Source organism: Mytilus californianus, unplaced genomic scaffold (genome assembly GCF_021869535.1).
Source record: "Mytilus californianus isolate M0D057914Y unplaced genomic scaffold, xbMytCali1.0.p SCAF_20, whole genome shotgun sequence".
Classification (NCBI taxonomy): domain Eukaryota; kingdom Metazoa; phylum Mollusca; class Bivalvia; order Mytilida; family Mytilidae; genus Mytilus; species Mytilus californianus.
The window spans coordinates 11,230,488-11,251,883 of record NW_026262669.1 but is presented as its reverse complement, the minus strand read 5'-3'; positions in this window follow the sequence as shown (position 1 = coordinate 11,251,883).

Sequence of the window (21,396 nt, the reverse complement as noted above, 5' to 3'; positions counted from 1 at the left end):
GTTAAAATAATCTTAACTTAATGAAACGGAAACAGTTTAAACATAATCTAAATATAATTGTTCAACTTAAATCATAAGCACATAATTTTAATACTTTAGGAAAGCAACATGGATTTGAGCATTATGGTATGGAAATTTTATTGCATCAACGTTAATAATATTTATTTGACCGTGAACGGCTTAACGGTGTTTAGTCTTCGAAATACGAAATCATGTTGCTAAACATTATATATATAAATTTTGAAGGTTCTAAATTTTGGTAATTAAATTTTTTTAACTTTTCAAAACAAGATAAATAAATTCTGAATATTAGTATATGTCTTTTTTGAAAAAATTAAATATACCAAAATCTATTAAATTTAAATATTTTGTAATGATTAAACATTAAATGAAATATGTATAAACAAAAATAAAATCTGGTGTTAAAAGGGGGAACTTACACCCCATTTAAGTTATCTTAGACTTATGTTAACTTGTCAAATGTCTAAATATAGATGCGAACCGTGTGGATACAATCATTTCCATCTATTATAGAATAAAAAAGACAAAATACGAAACTATTTTTATGAAATATCGTTGATTCATTGTCAAAGCGTAAAACAGACAGTCGTTTTACTAGAAATGGGTTAAGCTAGAGAATTGATAAGAAGTAGTGGATTTGGAAACGATAATCAACTTGCGACTAAAGTCGCTCGTTGATTATCGTTTACGAATCCACTACTTCTTATCAACTCTCTACTACATAATTAAGAACACAAACCAGGAGTTTCGTCTACATAAAACACATCGGTATCACTCGAAACTCGAATCGAAACAGCTGGAATGTTAGATAAATGACAAAATTGAGGAACATTACGCATTTTGACAATAATATCTCTTCGGGATGATGTTTGAAAATTTAAAACCTAGTACCAACGCTGAGGGTAAATTAATCCAAAACGGAAAAACAAATCATGGGAGGACAAAGAATCAGAGCTATGCATAAGGGAGATACATTTCAATATTTAATATGATGTCCAACATTTAACAGACAAACAACAGTACACAAAGCACAACATAGAAAACTAAAGACTGAGCAACACGAACCCCACCAAACACTGAGGGTGATCGCATGTGCTCCGGAAGGGTAAGCAGATCCTGCTCCACATGTGACACCCGTCGTTTTGCTTATGTTGGTACAAACTCGGTAATAAGTCTAAATCGGTAGGTCACATTCGGGGAAAAGGGGACGGGATTGTAGTTACGTCAATTGTAACATATCCACTATCATCTGTGAAACAGATATTCCATATCGATCAACCAACTAGTGATGGCGTCCGTCAAATTGTAGAAGGGACGATTTCAACTTCATTACTTGGAACTCTTGGTTTAATAGCTTCCTTGTGAGCAGCAACCCTCTATCTATAAGGAATAGTTTGAAACATAGCTTAACATATAATTGATACACAATTATTACCACTAACTGTCCTAAATCATACCGATGCTAATATTTCGGCATTGCACAAGGTCTTTATACTAAATGCATTTGATTTGTTCTGGTTGACAGATAACTCTGAACAGAACTTTGTTTACTTACAAGTTAGTTTTGGTCTTTCAGTTAGCTATACATGTTGGTTACGAGATGACCACAAGTTCGTACTGATGAAGTCTTTATACTAAATGCATTTGAGGTGTTCTGATTGACAGATAACACTGGACAGAACTTGATTTACTTATAAGTTAGATTTGGTCTGTCAGCTAATTATAAATTGTGGTTACAAGATCACCATGACAATAATGTTTGAGGTGCGATAGAAATGAGGGAAACGAAACGCCAAATAATGTAAATAGCTTTGTTTGTTGTGAAAACTCTCAATACAGTGTGAATGATAGATTGGAAACGTTGTACATTTGTTTGGTGTTCAGAAAAGATATTATTATATTTTCTTTCAAGGCTATGAGTTTAAAACGATTTGTTTCTAACAATGGTTTGATTTCCTCACAAATTGTTATTTTAAAAAAAATCAGAACATGATTTGAACCAGTTAAGTTTTAACAAAAAGATGACGATCTCAAAATGATTTGTTAACGTGAAGAATGTATAAATGATTAATGCATCGGATGCGTAAAAAAGGTACAACAAAAATAGCGAACTTCTATGCAAATTAAAAAACGGAAATTCCATACAAACTGACAAAAACCAACGCTTCCCATAAACGGAACTAGTTAAAAACAAAAGCCATATTCCGGACTTGGTACAGTCATTTTCCAACGAAAATAAGAGTAAGCATGTCCTGCAATGCATATATCACTCGCCATGCTAACCATACTCGGACAAAACGTCACCATGGGGAAAAGGACACAATCTGTTAATCTACAAACCAGATGTTCTAGTATTTCTAGATATTTGAAACCGCCGCAAAAAAATCTCAATAAATTGTTTTCAAGTTATTTGTAATACCAGATTTAAATTATGTTTTCGCGATTTGTAGATATGATTTGATAATGATTCACTTAACTTACCACTACTAAATCATCCGCTATAAATAATGAGGACCATAGTTTATTATATTTTCTTTCAAGGCTATGAGTTTAAAACGATTTGTTTCTAACAATGGTTTAGTTTCCTCACAATTTGTTAGCTTGAAAAAATCAGAACATTATTTGAACCAGTTTAGCCTTAACAAAAAGTTGACGATTTCAAAATGATTTGTTAACTTAAAAAATGTATAAATGATTAATTTAACAACACTTACGGTTAAATTATTGAAATCTTTTTGTTATATAATCAAGAATTATCTAAAGTAAAACTGCCGAAAATTTACCCAAAGTAACTAAATATAAATAAATCAAATATTAATAGCACTAACTGTCCTTTCCTAGATTTAGATGTTTCGATATTACACAAGAAACTCTACACAATAATTATTGAAAAGGTGACGATTTTTCTTTCCCTTAGAGTTAATTTTCCTTTTTTGGACAGTGATGTTCCTTTGGCACCGTCTTATATTGTTTATATATCCTAAATCGTTCGCTATGCCCGTGTCTGTAGTGACGTTTTGAATTTCAATAAGCGTAATCTATGTATTTCTGGTAAATGATTAGGTCAGGGATTTCGTTACCACAAATTGTCTTAAACCTTTACTAAATTCTTCAATAGATAAAAAGATTTGGTTTGGAAGTTTGGTTGCACCTGTAGAAAACTGATTTAAAGCGTCATAGTACATCCTATATTTACGGTAATGTACCTACATTTTGGCATTGCACAGGTCATGTTTTTCTCTGACTGTTTATGGTGTCTTTACACTAAATGGATGTTACGAATTGATATGTTAGTCTTAGATACATGCATTGTTTATTAGCTGTTATTTTTTTAAACTAGTTGTCAGTGACTGTAAGTACCCTCGGATCTGTACTTTGTGTCTATTTTGTTTTCAGGGATGTATGAATACCCTGTCATGTCAGTCCTGTGATCTTGTTAGATGTATTGATCTACTGAGTTAAGCCCTTTTCAACTGATTTTCATAGATTTTTCTCATGTTGTACTGTTACACCTCTTTCCCAGGCTAGGAGAGGGTTGGCGTCTTCAAACCTTTTTTAACCCCGCCGTTGGTTCATGTTTTTTTTTCCGTAACTGGTTTTGTTATGAAAAGGTCGCCAGTTTTCTCAATTCTCAATTGATTGTTTCATATTTATCATGTCTGGGCCTTTAAAGCCGACTATATAGTATGAGTTTTGCTCATTGTTAAAGGCCGTACGGTTGCCTATAAATGCTTACATCCACTTCAGTTGGACCTTGGAGGACAGTTGTCTCATCGGAAATCATACCACATCTGCGTATTTTCATATGACTAGGTCAAGTTGAAATAACGGCGTGATTTGATAGCAATTTGGTAAAAAAGGTATATATGGAAAACAGCCTATATGTTTTCATGATAGGTGAATATAGACGATTATTATGAGTATTTCTTTGAAACTTTGAGCAATAACAACATCTACATTATAATTTAATTGTTTACACAATTATGTATTATAATAAATTAACTAACGGAGTATAACGTATATGATAACAAATACAATAAGAAGATGTCATAAAGATGATGTTATTATTGATAAATATTTTCTCATACTATAATAACGATTCGGTCATAATTCAAATTTGATTTGGTTATAATTTTATAAAGATTTGCTCAGGTTTTGGTTAAAATTTTATATTTCCAACGAATCTGTCATAATTTGTATAGAGTTTATCAGGCCTTGAACGTAATTTACTACACGTGATTCCTTCACTATACAATGTTGATTACTATGTTCATTGCATCTATCAGGGGCCTCTGTAGCCGAGTGGTCTAAGTAGTCCAACTAGTGTATCACTAGCCTGTCAACACTAATGTTGTGAGTTCGAATCACGCACGTGGTACTAAAGCTGTTTGACTCCAACCTTAAATGACTGGGATTGTAAGTATTCCTACCGAAGGTCGATGGTTCTCTCTGGGCACTCCGGCTGCATTCAGCAATAAAACCTAACAGCCACAAAATAGCCAAATGGTGATGAAAGTGGCGTTAAACACCAATCAATTAACCAATCAGTAATCGCATCTATTGACTCGAAATTAGAAACAAAGAATACTTCAGTAACAATTAAATTTGTTTTATGTTTGAATCTTACATCTTGAAATTGGCAATGATTGTCGGTTTAGAACAAAAGTGATGATTTCTCATCATGAACTTTTAACTTTTGTGGCGACATTCTGACACCGCCAACATATAGAGTATATATCATATTATGAGTATTTGATTGAGAAGTTGTGCACACAATCAAGTTATTGGAACAGGGGTTCTAATGATAAAATTGTAGTTGCAAATTCGAAGGTTTTACGAGTCCCGTCATGTTTTATGTACCGTTGTTAAATATCTGTTTCACATATGAACACGGATATATTTATATTATCAGATCCACAATTCATTCTTCTTTTCCTTGACTGTGTTATCACCAAATGCAACTGCGTTAACTTGTCATGAACAAGACCACGGTTGTAACTAGTTGAGCAGGATATGCGTACCCTACCGGATCACATTAGATCACGAACAAAACGACGGTTGACACTAGTTGAGCAGGATATGCTTACCCTACCGGATCTAATTAGATTACGAACAAAACCACGGTTGTCACTAGTTGAGCAGGATGTGCTTACACTACCGGATCACATTAAATTACGAACAAGACTACGGTTGTCACTAGTTGAGCAAGATGTGCTTACCCTACCGGATGACATTAGATTACGAACACGATCATGGATGTCACTAGTTGAGCAGGGTATGCTTACCCTCCAGGATCACATTATATTACGAACAAGACCACGGTTGTTTCTAGTTGAGCAGGATATGCTTACCCTCCCGGATCACGTTAGATTACGCAGAGCTTTGTTTTTTAGGGATACTTGTTGCATTTGATTCGAAATATCTGTATTGATTTTACCTGTTCAATTATTGTATGTCCTGTTTCTAAGAAATTCTTCAAATTTTGGCATGTTTTTGGTTAGATAATTATCTTTTGATAATGGCTTATGATATTTTATGGTAAAACAAAAGACTTTCACTGATCTGTTATTGTATAATACATAATCACCTGATGCGCCTCAAAAACATAAGAGTAACATGGGGAGAGTCACATGTGGAGCAGGATCTGTTTACCTTTCCGGGGCATCTGAGGTCACCACAGTTTTGGTGGGTTCATATTACTCAGTTGTCATATTTTCTGAGTGGTGTTTTGCGGACTGGTGTTTACTGTATCTTTTCGTCGTGTTTATTATTTGGCCACGGTTCATTCATCCATTCATGACTTTTGGTTGTCCACTTGGTATCTTCGGCTTTATCTTCTAATAAAAGATGCATGTGGACGTTTAACCTACTTTTATCTTACAAAACTATGCGTTGTTCGAAATACTAAGTATTTTCTACCAAAAGTATAGTTTACTTAAGCTGTATTGGCAAAACCTTTTGGAATTTTAAGTCCTCAATGCTCTTCAACTTCGTACTTTATTTGGTTGTTTAAACTTTTGTTTTTATTCGAGCGTCACTAGTGAGTCTTTTGTAGGCGAAACTCGTGTCTTGCGTACATAATTTTAATCGTGGTATCTATGATGAATTTTTTTATAATATCAAATATTCAAATAAGATAAAGACAAGTTATCCTTAACATACCAAAGACAATACCTTCGTGTATGTTAAAATTCACGCAATGCATGATTTGTATACACAGAATATAAAAGTAATCTTCTGATTACAATATTGTACAAAGAAAGATAATTGTCAGGTCTCGCTGCAAACAATGAATACCTGATATGCAATGGAATATTTCTGTAAGTTCCTAATTCAAACAATGAATACCTTACATGCAATGGAATATTTATGGAAGGTCCTAATTCAAACAATGAATACCTTATATTTAATGGAATATTACTGTATTGTCCTAATTCAAACAACGAAAACTACTATACACAAACACACATTTATGTAAGGTCCTGATTCAAACAAAGAATTATTTGTATGTGAAATTGAAAAAATAGTCTTAGAGAAATAATCCTCAAAGCTTTTCAAAATAAAAATGGTAGCTTCCGCTATCAATTTATTACTTTGGGCTACCATAGGCCATATTTTGTTAATGTTGAACAAAAAGGTAAAACATGCTACACAGAGGAACAAGTGATCGGTATGCTGGAGTTTCTTATTGACAACATGTTTGTTAAATTTGGAGGTAGACTTTTTCAACAAATTGTCGGAATTCCTTTGGGAACGAACTTTGCGCCACTAATTTCCGACCTCTTTTTAATTTCATATGAGTCGGAGTTCCTGCAGACACTTGTCAAAAACAAAAAAGTCAAAGAAGCCAGATCATTTAATTTTACATACAGATATATTGATGGTGTTCTTTCCATTAACAATCCAAACTTTTCTGATTGGGTTTCATTCATATATCCCCCAGAACTAAAAACCAAAGGAACACCAGACACGGCTTCCTTTCATTTTTATACTTATACCTCGAACTTTACAGCAGCAGTCATCTCAGTACCATAATCTATGACAAACGAGAAGATTCTAATTTTGATATCATCAATTTCCCTAACCTTAGTAGAAAATAAAATAACAGAAATACCGAACTCCGAGGAAAATTCTAAACAAAAAGTCCCTAAGCAAATGGCAAAATCCAAAGCTCAAACCCATCAAACGATTGATAACAACTGTCATATTCCTGACATTCAAACTCATATGTCAAAAATAAACAGACAACCCCATGGCTAAATAAGAAAAAGATCAATAGACAAACAATAGTACACAAAACACAACATCGAAAACTAAAGACTGCGCAACACGAACCCCACCAAATACTGGGGGTAATCTCAGGTGCTTCGGAAGGGCAAGCAGATCCTGCTCAACATGTGGCACCCGTCGTGTTGCTCATGTTATAAAAAACCCGTAATAAGTCTAATTCGGTAGGCCACATTCGAGAAAAGAGTAGCAATATACCAACTTCACCTGCATATGTGAAATACATTTCCCAACTCATTCGGTATTCAAGAGCTTGCAGCTGCTACTCAGACTTTATAAAACGTTACCAGTGTCTGAGCAGAAAGTTGATGAACCAAGAATATGTAAAAAAAAGTCTCATCCTTTTTCTAAGAAAATTCATCGGAAAATATCAAGACCTTGTTAATAAATTTTCCGTATCTTTCCGTATCAACTTCACATATAAGACACGATGGTCTTGGTGTATAGATTTCAGGTACTGACGTTGATTATCATCTTCATTACATATTATAGTGTTCTTTTATTTGTCTTTGTAAATTACTTACCTTTACTGCTTGGTCCATTTTTGGTAATATCCTCTTGGCGTGGCTCGGTGCTCATACATCCCACTATTGTGGTTTTGTGATATTGTCATTTTTTGTATTCTTCTCTTTAATTTTTGCTTTTGTGCTTTGTCTATAAATGCAACAGTAGTATACCGCTGTTCAAAAGTCATAAATCGATTGAGAGAAAACAAATCCGGGTTACAAACTAAAACCGAGGGAAACACATCAACTATAAGAGGAAAACAACGAAATAACAGAACACAGAAGTGCAACAAAAAACAAACAACAATACAACATTCATAGAAACGAACTATTAAATAACAACTGCCATATTCCTGACTTGGTACAGGACATTTTAAGAAAAAATGGTGGGTTGAACCTGGTTTTGTGCTAGCCAAACCTCCGCGCTTTATGGCAATGTTAAATATACCGCTAAAATGACAACATTACATGACGGGAACAGAGTACAAATAAATGCAAAAACACCAAAGACAGAGAAATACATAAATAAATAATATAATAGTACATTTCGACATGTTAACCACAGAATAACAACGAATAATTTAGGACAGTACACAAAAACAGCTTAATAGAATTACGAAGTGTGTGTCTGTAACACGAATGGATCAACGCCACAGAAAGTAACGTCACAGGTAAATTTCTAAAAATTGGATATAAATCAAGACGTTATATATGTCATTTTGTTTGTCCTTATTGACAAATTTGTTTTTTTTTTAAATTAAGATTATAACACAATTTTGACTGCTGTACCCCTATTTTTTTGACATTTTTACCTATTATGTCTGTTTGTTTTGTTCACACATTGTTGTCAATATAATGGAATTTTATGCGACGGCCATACAAGTGCGATTTTTAGCTAGCTTTAAATCCAGGTTTAATCCTCCATTTTTTACATCAGGAAACGCCTGTACCAAATCCAGAATATGACAGCTGTTTTCCATTCGTTCGATGTGTTTAAGGTTTTGATTTTGCCAATTATTAAGGGCATTTCCGTTTTGAATTTTCCCTCGAGTTTGGTATTTTCGTTATTTTTCTTTTTTGGTCCTTGTTTAAAGAATGATTAACTAATTACATTTACTATTATCAAAACAAAGTTGACCATGCCTATTTGGTTCAAGGTCTTAAATATTTCCGATAGTCAGGAGCTGTGAGGAGTGTGGCAATAGTCTCTAAATTCTACTGTTATCGTTATTTGGGATCCCCTTTTATATATCGTTCAGGACGATTCTTACCGGCACAACACCGGTAAGATTCGGAATTGAAATAGTGACGTGCCAAAGGGTGACCATTACTCATTACCCCATCTCATGTCCGCTTCTAGAAACGGAAGGCATTCATATAATTATATGAAATATATACATAGATATTGCTTTGTACAAGAGAAGCAAAGGATATCAAAGGGACATTCAACTCATAAGTTGAACGGACAACGTCATGGCTAAAAAAGAAAAAGACAAACAACAGTACACAAAACACAACACAACATAGAAAACCAAAGTCTGAGCAACACGAACCCCACCAAAAACTGGGATGAACTCAGGTGCTCCGGTAGTTTAAGCAGATCCTTCTCCTCATGTGACACCCGTTGTGTTGCTCATGCTAGTACATATCCGGTGATAAGTCTAATTCAAAACTAGGGTCTCCAATACAATGTAGAAATATGTACAATATGTCCCCAGTACACAACAAAACGAAAACACTTTTACATTTACAATTGATAAAATATTTAATTACAGGCGTTTGAACAAAATATAAAATAGAGTCTCTAATTCAATGTTGAATATATATACACAATGTCCATAGTACACAACGAACGGAAACACTTATTTACATTGATAAAATATTTGACGAGAGACGTTCTAAGGGTAAGAAGATCCTTTTCCACATGTGGCACCGTCCTGTTACTGGTGTAAATTCAAACCCGATGATAAGTCTAATTCGGTAGGTCACATTCGGGGAAAAGGGGGCGGCATTGTAGTTACGACAATTGGAACAAATCCGTTGTCATTGGTGAAACAGATATTACATAACGGTCAACCAAGTCGTGATGGCGTCCGTAAAATTTACGAAGGGACTTGGAAATCTTGGTTTAATAGCTTCCTCGTGAGCAGCAACCCTCTATCAAGGAAATCATGATAGGAAATACAAGCCTTAGATTATCGTATCAACTGGGAGATGTATACTCCGTATGCAGGCGCTGCAGGACGTTGTTACATAGAAATGGAAAAATGTTGGATCCTGTTAATAGACTAAATAATTAAGAATTCTATAAACTTTACTTTATGATTTTTTAATATACAACAAAATAAATTTGAGGTCATGATTCAAATAATGTAAAATGTATATACAAACGCCTGAAAATATAAAAATAAGCTCATAATCCTAATGATGTATGGCTTATATACAAAGGAAAACAAATGTGAAGTTCTGATTGAAACAAAGAATGATTTATAAACAAGGCAAAATACATGTAAGTACACTATAAACTTGGCAAAATAAACACAATGTCCTGATTCAGATGACATATAAACATACACAAATAAATGCATGACCATAGATATCCGTTTCTTATAGTTGCAGGTTTATCAGTGCAGTCTCTAAATTTAAGGACAGCATCGTCGTATGTGAGAGGCAGCCAATCGACTCTTCCTTACCTGGTACAGTAATGTAACAATGTTAATTTTTCACATGCATGCATCAGTTACAAAGTAAAATATTGCCTGTTTAAAAGCTTTATCTCTTACAGTTTAAAGGTCAATTTTGCCTGACCGAAACGATGAAGTTTTTTTTATCAACACTTGATAAATAATCTTCTGTAGCAAAAAATTCTATGGTGCTGTCTGTTTTAATCGAGTTATGCCTTTTAATTTTCATTTATTTCTTATGCAGGTCTGTTGTTCTATTGTTACATGTTATAGTATTACCTACCATTTCATAAAGTTTCAATAAAAGAGGGACGAAAGATACCAGAGGGACATTCAAACTCATAGATCGAAAACAAACTGACAACGACATGGCCAAAAATAAAAAGACAAACAGACAAATAATAGTACAGATGACACAACATAGAAAACTAAAGTCTAAACAACACGAACCCCACCAAAAACATATATATAATAAGTCACATGTCTGACTAAGGTTTTAACCAAATTAATACTCGCACCTGTTGTGTTGCTTATGTCAATTGACGTGAGATACCTACTCATATACAAAGATGATATTATATGTAGTATCTTTTATATGCAGTTTCTAGTAATATAAGGTGTACCACAAGATGTTTCTAGTAATATAAGGTGTACCTCCAGGTTACTGAAGTTTGTTTCTCTAAACTGACTGACAAAGTAAAAAACAGCCGGGTGATCAGTTTGAAAACCATGAATAATTTAAGTGTTCTTCATCAGTGAGAAATCTTGAAAAAATTTAGTTTTCTTCATCAGTGATAAACAAATGTATGATTCAGGTTTCCTTCATCAGTGAGAAACCCTTGAAATATTATAGTTTTCTTCATCAGTGAGAAACCCTCGAATGATTTTGATTTTCTTCATCAGTGAGAAAATCTGTAATAATTTAGGTTCTCTTTATCATTGAGAAACCCTTGTATAATATTAGTTTTCTTCATCAGTGAGACACTCTGGGATGCTTTTTGTTTTCTTCATCAGTGAAATACCCTTGTAAAACTTTAGTTTTCTCCATCAGTGAGAAAATCTGGGATAATTTTAGTTTTCTTCATTAATGAGAAACCCTTGTATAATTTTAGTTTTCTCCATCAGTGAGAAAATCTGTGATAACTTTTTTTTCCATTCGTGACAAGAGGTCCTCAACAAACCTGGTCACTTCTCTTACTTTCATTGATAATATCGGACTGAATCATTCATAGGTATTAAAATAAGCAATCTTTTGTTATGTTAGAACATACAAATATATAAAAGATGCTTTTTCTTGATCGTGACAAAGCGTCTTTCGAAGTTTTATCACCTTCCATGAGGGTTTGTCTAAGCTATTGATAACTATAAATATGAAACTAAGTCCATGTTATCAATAAAATATTGCAAATTGAAGAACTTAAACAATGGATTTTCATACTATTTTGAGATTTTAAATCCTAATAACGATTGAGTTTTTGTCAAAGTTTGTTGAAAATCTGTGAAGGTTTAACAAAGTTATTGGTATTTAAATCTGACTGTAACTATATGTTGACTGCAAACAAATATTCAATTATCAGTCAAATACCGAATAATGAAAAAAAAACATAATATATTTTCACATTTTTTCAGCTCGCCAAAAAAAAAAGATGTAATATTTACAGTATAATTGCATATTTAATGACAGACGTATGACCAAAATATAAAATAGAGCCTCCAATACAACAAAGAAGATATATACAGAATGTTCCTAGTACACAACAAAACGAAAACACTTATTTACAATTGATGAAATATTTAATTACAAAAGTTTGAAGAAAATATAAACTAGAGTCTCTAATACAATGTAGAAATATGTACAATATGTCCACAGTACACAACAAAACGAAAACACTTATTTACAATTGATAAAATATTCAATAACAGGCGTTTGAACAAAACTAGAGTCTCTAATTCAATGTTGAATATATATACACAATGTCCATAGTACACAACGAACGGAAACACTTATTTACATTGATAAAATATTTGATGAGAGACGTTCTAAGTGTAAGAAGATCCTTTTCCACATGTGGCACCATCGTGTTACTCGTGTAAGTTCAAACCCGATGATAAGTCTAATTCGGTAGGTCACATTCGGGGAAAAGGGGAAGGGATTGTAGTTACGACAATTGGAACATATTCCATAACGGTTCAGTAGTACTCTTGATGGCGTCCGTACAAATTACAAAGAGATGATTTCACAACATGAAACTCTTGGTTTAAAGCTGCCTTTTGAGCATCAACCCTCTATCAAGAAAATCTTATACGAAATACGAGCCCTGAAATATCGGATTAACTCAGAGATATAAACTCCGTATTGCAGCGCTGATGGGATGTTGCTACATGGAAATGCAATGTATAAATTGGGAAGGTGCAATCATCTCTTTAGTCGTAAAGTTTTGTTTTCAACCGACCCTCATTGTTAATTTTTATATGTAAGTCAAGATATGAGACAGACTCAAATGAATCTGTTGTATCCTTTATCACAAGTTCGATGGGATAGATGCATTCAACATAGTCACTAAATTGTTTTCTTTCTTCCTTAAAAGTTCTTGTTTAAAGTCAGCCTCATCTGAATATTCCTTTGGGAATTCCGATTCATTGTTGAAAACACGTTCTCCAAACGTAACAATATGATGAAAATTAAAGAATCTAGCATTTTGAATTTGTCAGTTTCCGAGAATTTTTGTGTTTGAATCAGAGTTATTTTTTTACAAAATATGACTTATCCCACTCTAAGATAAGATACTTGTATCTACGTTGGCCATTATTTTTTTGATGAAACAAAGGAGAACCAACTCTTTCCATTTATCTTTTAGTTTGAAATGTCGAATACTTGTGTAAAGTGTAGAAAAGTCAAATGTTTTAATACTATTGCAAGAGGAAAGGCTGGAAGATAAAGATTTTTCCTAGTATCAAATAAATTTAACATTATCAATAATTCATTTTAATGAAGTCAACGTCAGAGAAACCCTGCCAGACTAACATTTGCGACTTATATTCTTTCAAGAAACACATATAGTTAATCGTTTGCTTTTAGTATTCGAAAAACAGACCTAACGAAGAAAAACTTAATGTTTACTGATTAAACATGAAAATGAAGTCAAGGTCAAACCGATATGTAAGTCATACAAACATTCCATATAGCTTATTTACTCAACATATTGTTTATAGTATCTGAGATATAGACTTGAAGATGACAACTTACCTTTCATCGCTGATCGATAAAATCAGGACAAAAAAAGATTAACACTATCTGACGGACTAGTAGACCTTGCAGTAATTCCTTATACAGAAGATAGTTACCCTATTACACATAATAAGGGAGAAATTCATGTAACAAAAACCACTACAGTATTTTAAGCAGTCGTTGAACCATGAAAATGAAGTCAAAACAATGGACAAACTACTGATGGAAACTTAATATCGTAAGGTTTATGTTATGTTTTTGTTCCAATTAGCCTGAAAGATTCGAAGTATATGACAAACATGTTCTAAGTCAGGAACCTGATGTTCAGTGGTTGTCGTTTGTTGATGTGGTTCATAAGTGTTTCTCGTTTCTCGTTTTTATATAGATTAGACCGTTGGTTTTCCTGTTTGAATGGTTTTACACTAGTCATACTTTGGGCCCTTTATAGCTTGCTGTTCGGTGTGAGCCAAGGCTCCGTGTCGAAGGCCGTACTTTGACCTATAATAGTTTACTTTTACAAATTTTGACTTTGATGGAGAGTTGTCTCATTGGCACTCATACCACATCTTCTTATATCTATGTTAATTATCTAACAATATATCTATAAAATATTATCTATTATTCTTGTATATGCAATGCGGAATACGCTATCGCTGTTGTCTAATACTGAAAAATCACACATTTATTTCCCTCCTTTGATTTGATATTAGTGTTGTTCTTGAGCAAAATTATCTATATCATTTTGTCTGTATTTTTTACCTTTAAAGAAACAGACTTCGGCAAACATTTGTATCTGTGGATAGGTCAAACATATCTTGACATAATGTTTGTTCTTAAGTGTTTGTCTATCAGGGGAAACTATAGATTGGTACCCTTTTTAACAAAGTATGCAGAAGACTAAATAAAATCATTTATATAATGTTATGTTGAATATCTACAGATAAACATTCTATAAACCGTTCAAATAGAATGCAACAACTTTGAAATTTGAGACAAAGTTAACATGATCAAAATGAATAATAAAAAGAGACTAAAAATATTTTTTTTCCAGTATTTAGGTTATTTGATTATTTACAGATAGGAACTACAATATAATACTGTTATACTTAAACAGACACAACTTTTTAACACTATTGTAATCAGATGTAAACCAAACACATAATATGAAAATACAATTAAATTATAAGGGGTCAATATATAGTGGAAAAAAGTCCATATATGATACAAAATCAGAAAATGCACATCAAAAACACAGAAGGCAAAGGAACAGTGCTTTGATTGCTGTTCTTCATCTCAATATGGGTCCACATTAAATCAGGAAAGATTTTTTTGAATAATTCATAGTAGTCTTCTCGCAATTATTTTCATCTCTATTAATTTGTGTTTTTACAATTCGATGTTGACGAAAACCTGTAAGCACTTCAATCGAGATAACAATGTGTGATGATACTTTGTGGTTTTCATCTCAGGTATTAAATTTTTCTCTGTCAAAATTAAAAGTTAAATCATCAGTAATTATTTCTTCACAGAGATTGCGAGATTATCAAAATTCTCTTAAAATAATGTTATTTTTATAAATAATGATGGGACGATTTAGCATAATCACTGCTGACCCTTCCAGAGTGTCTGAGATCAGCACTTTGTTTTGTGACATTCATATAATCAATCTTATCTACAATCTGTTGATACTTATAATTTGGCATTACACAAGGTCATGTTTTTCTCTGACTGTTAATGACGTCTTATCCTAAATCCATTGGATGTTGGATGTGTACTGATTGATATTTTAGTCTTAGATACATGATTTTTTTTCATTAGTTGTTTTTGGCTTTGAACTAGCTATCAGTAACTGCGAGTACTCTCAGATCTGTACTTAGTGTCGTTGTGATTTTTGGGATGTACAAGTACCCGTTCAGGTCAACTTTGTGTATTTGTTAGATGTATTTCTATTTGTTTCCATCTGATGAGTTAAGTCTTTTTCAACTGATTTTTATAGTTTGTTCTGTTAAACCACTGTCCCAGGTTAGGGGAGGGTTGAGCGCTCACAAACCTGTTTAACCCTGCCACATTCTTTATGTGCCTGTCCCAAGTAAGGAACCCGAAGTTTAGTGGTTGTCGTTGGTTCATGTCTGTCATATTTATTTTTCGTAAACTGTTTGGTTATAAATTAGGCCGTTAGTATTCTCAACTCAATCTTATTTTTCATGTCGGGGCCTTTTATAGCCGACCACACGGTGTGGATTTTTCTCATTGTTGAAGGCCGTAAGGTTACCTATCCACGTTGGTGGATAGTTGTCTCATTGGCAATCTTACCACATCTCCTTATTTTTATATTATGTTTCCTGTGTAGTGTTTTTTGTTTCAAAATATTAAGTTGAAAACATCAAATTCACTTTTTCATTTGATATTGCATTTTTTTTTTATAATAACATAAATTAAATAGAAGGCCAGTATAGCTTTTCAGAAAATTATATACATATACCCATTTCGCCTCCCGTTCATATGTAGGAACTCTGCATGGTTGCTATATCTCTGCTAGCAACTGTTGTATTTTCTATTTCATCTGCCAGTTCTGTATATACAGAGTCTTTTCGTAGAGCTTTGAGGAAATCCATAAATCCATTTTCACTTCCATGCAAAAGCATGTCCATTAATTTCCTGTTCTTTTGTATTTGTGCTGGACAAGCATTGATCATTTGACTATCAGCTATGGTCAACACCTCACGCGATATCAGGTGATCGACTATTTTCTCATGCTGTATACTGTCAATGATCTTTGAATAGTTCTTCTGTAGACGAACTCTATACACCGGAACTGTCCACTCTGACAAACCTACAAATGTTTTACTTTTAGTATCGCCTCATAAAATGTATAATACGTAACAACAATCTGGGACATCATGGGAAATCATGGTTATTGCAAATGGCCGTAGAAGTAGTTAATCGTTTGAAAAGAAATTAGAGGAAGAATTTTTTGGGGGAAATTAAACAAAAAAATGCATGAAAATACGGCCGACAATAAACAGGAGAAGTGGAAACAAATACATTGTTATGAGATTGTAATTATTATAATTATTTATCGTGACCTAATTTGTTTTGTGTGGCCTTATAAGATATTTACATGACCTGTTTATAGAGTTCAAAATAATGTTACTGTGTATAAAAGAAATCACTGGAACAATCGTAGATACTGATGGAATGATTATAACTTTCTATTTGACTTGCATCATAATTCCAGAATTATCATAATCTACGACGAGTTTTCCCTCTATAGTTTTTTAGAAGGGTCCCTTCTTCAGTGTTCAAGAAGTTTCCGTGGTAACTTTATATACAGACGCTGAAAATGATCTAGGTATCAGAAATATACAAGTATTCTCAAAGGATCTCTGGAGTTGTTTATTGGTACATTCTACAACATCATATTAGTATGAACATGATATTCCGCTTAGATTCCTCAACAGTTAAGAGAAGAATTCCGGATAATCATGATTCATATATTTATACGTAAGGTGTTAGCAACTGATTGTAGCAATGAGGGGAGGTTGACTACAGAGAAAATCATAACTGAATGTCTTTAATTGCAAAAAGGAATGATACTATTATCATCCATACATTATGAACATTTTATTTATGTTTGATAGTCGTTTAAAAAGCCGCAGACACGCAAAGTTTTATAACGTCTGGTACACGAATAGATGAATTTCCGAATTGACCAATTACTGCATGCAATTTTAGATAAATGAACATATTTAAAAAAAAAAAAGGTTCGTCGGGGAAAGCTGACTTCTGATGAATATTGCTATTCATTTTATATTCCTTTCGATCATATAGCTCATAAATTCTCTAATCTCTACATGTTTATTACTTATTGGCTTTCAAATGTTAGGTTTTGAGCGTTCCTAATGATGATAAGACCGTACAAGTTTTAATATTGTAAAAAGCTTTGGAGTGCTTCGTTGTATCGTACTTTCCAGTGTAGTATAATGGTATTCTATAGTTTGTCTAAGAAAACTAAAATAACAAAAAAAACGGAACTCAAACGAAAAAACAGAACGGAAATTCCCTTATTAAATGGCAAAATCAAAAACTCGTACACATTAAACGAATTGAAAACAACAGTCATATTCCTGACTTAGTACAGGTATTTTCTAATGTAGAAAATGGTGGATTAAACCTGGTTTTATATCTAGCTAAACCTCTCACTTGTATGGCAGTCGCATAAAATTCCATCATATTGACGACAATGTGTGAACAAAACAAACAGACATAATAGGTAAAAAAGCTTCCTATAAAAAAAAACCAATTCACACAAAATATTGACAGAACATTAGGAGTGGCAGAAGAAATTCGAATTTTGATTTTACAATTTTTTGGTGCATCATTTCAGAAATACCGTTTGATTTTGAAAATTTATGATTTTCTTTTCACAGTTATGGGAATTTGACGTTCAGATTGATCAAAAGTAATATTGTATACTTGTTATGCAATAGATATAATAGAATAAAAAAAATTATATGGGGTATCCGTCCATGACACACAATCAGTACGTGCACAGCAAAGAGCACACAAAAAGCAAATGAACAGCGCTTTGAATGATGTTCTTCATCTCTAAGTCACAGTGTGCCTTCAAGATCTAGAAGGAACAAAGAAAAAATTAACACTTCACTGAGAGTTTAAGACGGTCTCTGGCACCAATTTTAATCTGTGCAAAATAATCGGGTATCCTTAGTTAGATTTAACACCACCAAATCGGGTACTTAAAAAAGAACATACTGGAAAGTCGTACATATTTGAAACAAAATAGTTCCTACACATAAGTGTAAATATCAAACTATGCAGAATATAGTTCAGTGATTTAGGTATCAAATGAAATAACGCGGACTGGTGATTCTTGTAGAACACATTGTGACTAATAATTTTGAATAATACAAAAATGCACGAATAAATCGTAAAAGGAGGGCATATAATGACTATTTCTCATATATGAAGTACTTGATTTGGTATATATAGCTTGAGTTCTTGTAACCAGAAGGGTCTGGTGTTTAAAAAACAGTATAAAGACCGCTTCCCTATAAATGATTGAACAATTTGACATAGAAAGAGATTGGGGCCACAAATAGTTGATTTGGACCAAATTTCTACAAATTCTACACTTTTGTTGGTATTGGTGAATCTAGACTCGAATCAGATTTTGAAAATTTTATAGTTTGTCATTTCATGTCTCTATTAACGACCTGCTGCCATTTATACAAAAGCTGTTAGATATTCACCACATTCGCACGAAGCTTTATTCATTTCCCCCTTTTAAAACTACATTCTCTCTACAACTTATAATGAAAATAATCAAATGAGGAATTTGTGGGAGGAAAGTCAACAAATAATGCATGAAAATGATTGCTATATCTACACGTAAGGTGTCAGCAACTAATTTTAGCAGTGGTGGGAGGTTGAATAAAGAAACAAATTAATGTCATAAATTTCAAAAGGAATGATAATGTTATCATCCAAACAGAATGAAAAAAAAAAATTTATTTTTGATAGTTTTTAAAAAGCGGTAGAGACACGCAATTCAAAGTTTTACTACTCTGGTACAGGAACGGATGAATGTTCGAATATACCAATTACAGCATGCAATTTCAATAAATGAACATAATTAAAATTAGTGGCGGCATCATTCCAGAAATACCGTTTGATTTGGAGATTTTTGTATTTGTCTTTCCAAATTTATGGGACTTTGATGATCAGATTGATAAAGGATATATCCAAAGTACCGGTAACCAGTACGTTCTGATGTGTAAATAACAGTATATAGACCGCAACTCCTATAGATGCTTAACATTGAAAAATTTGACAAAGAAAAGATGGGGGCCAATAAAAGTTTATTTGGATCAAGTTTCTACAGATTCTACACTGTTGTTGTGAATCTAGACTAGCATTATATTTTGAAAATTGTATGACTTGTCATTTCAGAGTCACGGTACTTTTAATAGCAATGTTTGACGCAATATTTATTTGCATATAAATATCTTCATGTCTGTTTTTTTTTTATACACAGACACTTTATTTATTTGCCTCCCAAATATTCAACATAATTCTCAAACAAAATCTAAAACACAACTCGAGGGTATAATGTGCTCTTCGTGTAGCTCGTTTTGATATCTCAGTTGGTTTTGTAACTTGTAATACATGTATTATGACAAAATTTTTGAAGATCAATGGCAGTAATATGTATTTTAAGTGTTGTCGTATAAGCATATTTAGTCAGATAGGCACTCCGAAACATGTTCACCGCTGCTCCTCCTCTTATTCATCAAAACAGATAGACGCGACAATATATTGCAAGGTAAACCTAGAATTATTCATTGTTCTGATATTGTATCATGAACACCATAATGTAACTTTTTTCGTATCTCTAATATCTTCTCCTGTCCGTGACATGTTCCCAATTATATATCTCATACTGGACATCAAAATTTTTCCCACATCATCAGGCAATCAATTAGAACCGATATTTATTACGTAATAATTTCACGATGGTGTGAATATCGTTTGAAATTATAACAGCCGCGCACCATGATGCAAAGCAAAAAGCGCCTTGGATGCACGAATACGTATTATCATACCTTTATTTTCAGAATATATTGATGCTGTCATTGAGAATGCTTCCTGAGATTTACTTTTGAATGCATTTGCTATATCTGTGTACCCACTTGTTCGTAGTGCATCAACAAAAACAGAATAAGTAGGCCCTCCCCTTTTGTTCACTATTTCAAGCAATGCTTTATTCTGATCATCTTGTCCAGCATGGTGCTCAATGCGACTTCTGTCATCTGATGATATCACCAAATGTGTCATCATATAATCTAAAATCTGGCTGATTAGAATGTCATGTATGATTCTTTCTGAAATGGAAAACATAAAACACACTTGTTAGATTGTATGATTCTATCTGTATTCATGTAAATATAAATTAAATGTAATTATGTTTTAGTACTACTATCACTATCAAAATTATCATTTACCATTTTTTTTTAATTTTTCAACATTTGTATAGCTTTCATTATCTCAATAGAAATGACATCAATAGCTAATAATTTTCTCTAGATATCTTGTACAATATTACAGTTATATCATTGTCAAAAACATTCAAATTCGTTTGCCTATTTTGCGTAAAGTGAAATTATCTCGGTTGTCATAGTGATCAATGAACAATGACAACTAGTCAAAAGACAAGTAAAACATTGTCTCGAAAAGATGAAGCGGTTGATTTTTTTCTAATTTTCCATCATCCTATAATACCTTCAGAATTGTGCATGATCACACCTCCCTCCTCTGAGTTAAATCTATTGTGTTTTATAAAGGCCATGTTGCTCAATAGTAGTTTTCTCAGTAGTTTGTGGTCTGTATTTTATTTTTACCTATGAGTTAGATCTCTTTCTTAGACTTGGTTTTTGAAAGAGTAATTTGGTTTTATTGTTTTTTGAATTGATCTAACATACAAAATAAAGTTGCTATTTTATTGACAGTATGAAACTGACCTTCGCATAATGAACACAATTGCTCACTAAACCATGCAAATGAGATTTTGGTCATGTAAAACCTGTCAGACTTGCGTTTTCTGATGATGAAAATATGCTTCAATTTGAACCCTCAAGTTACAAAGATTTAC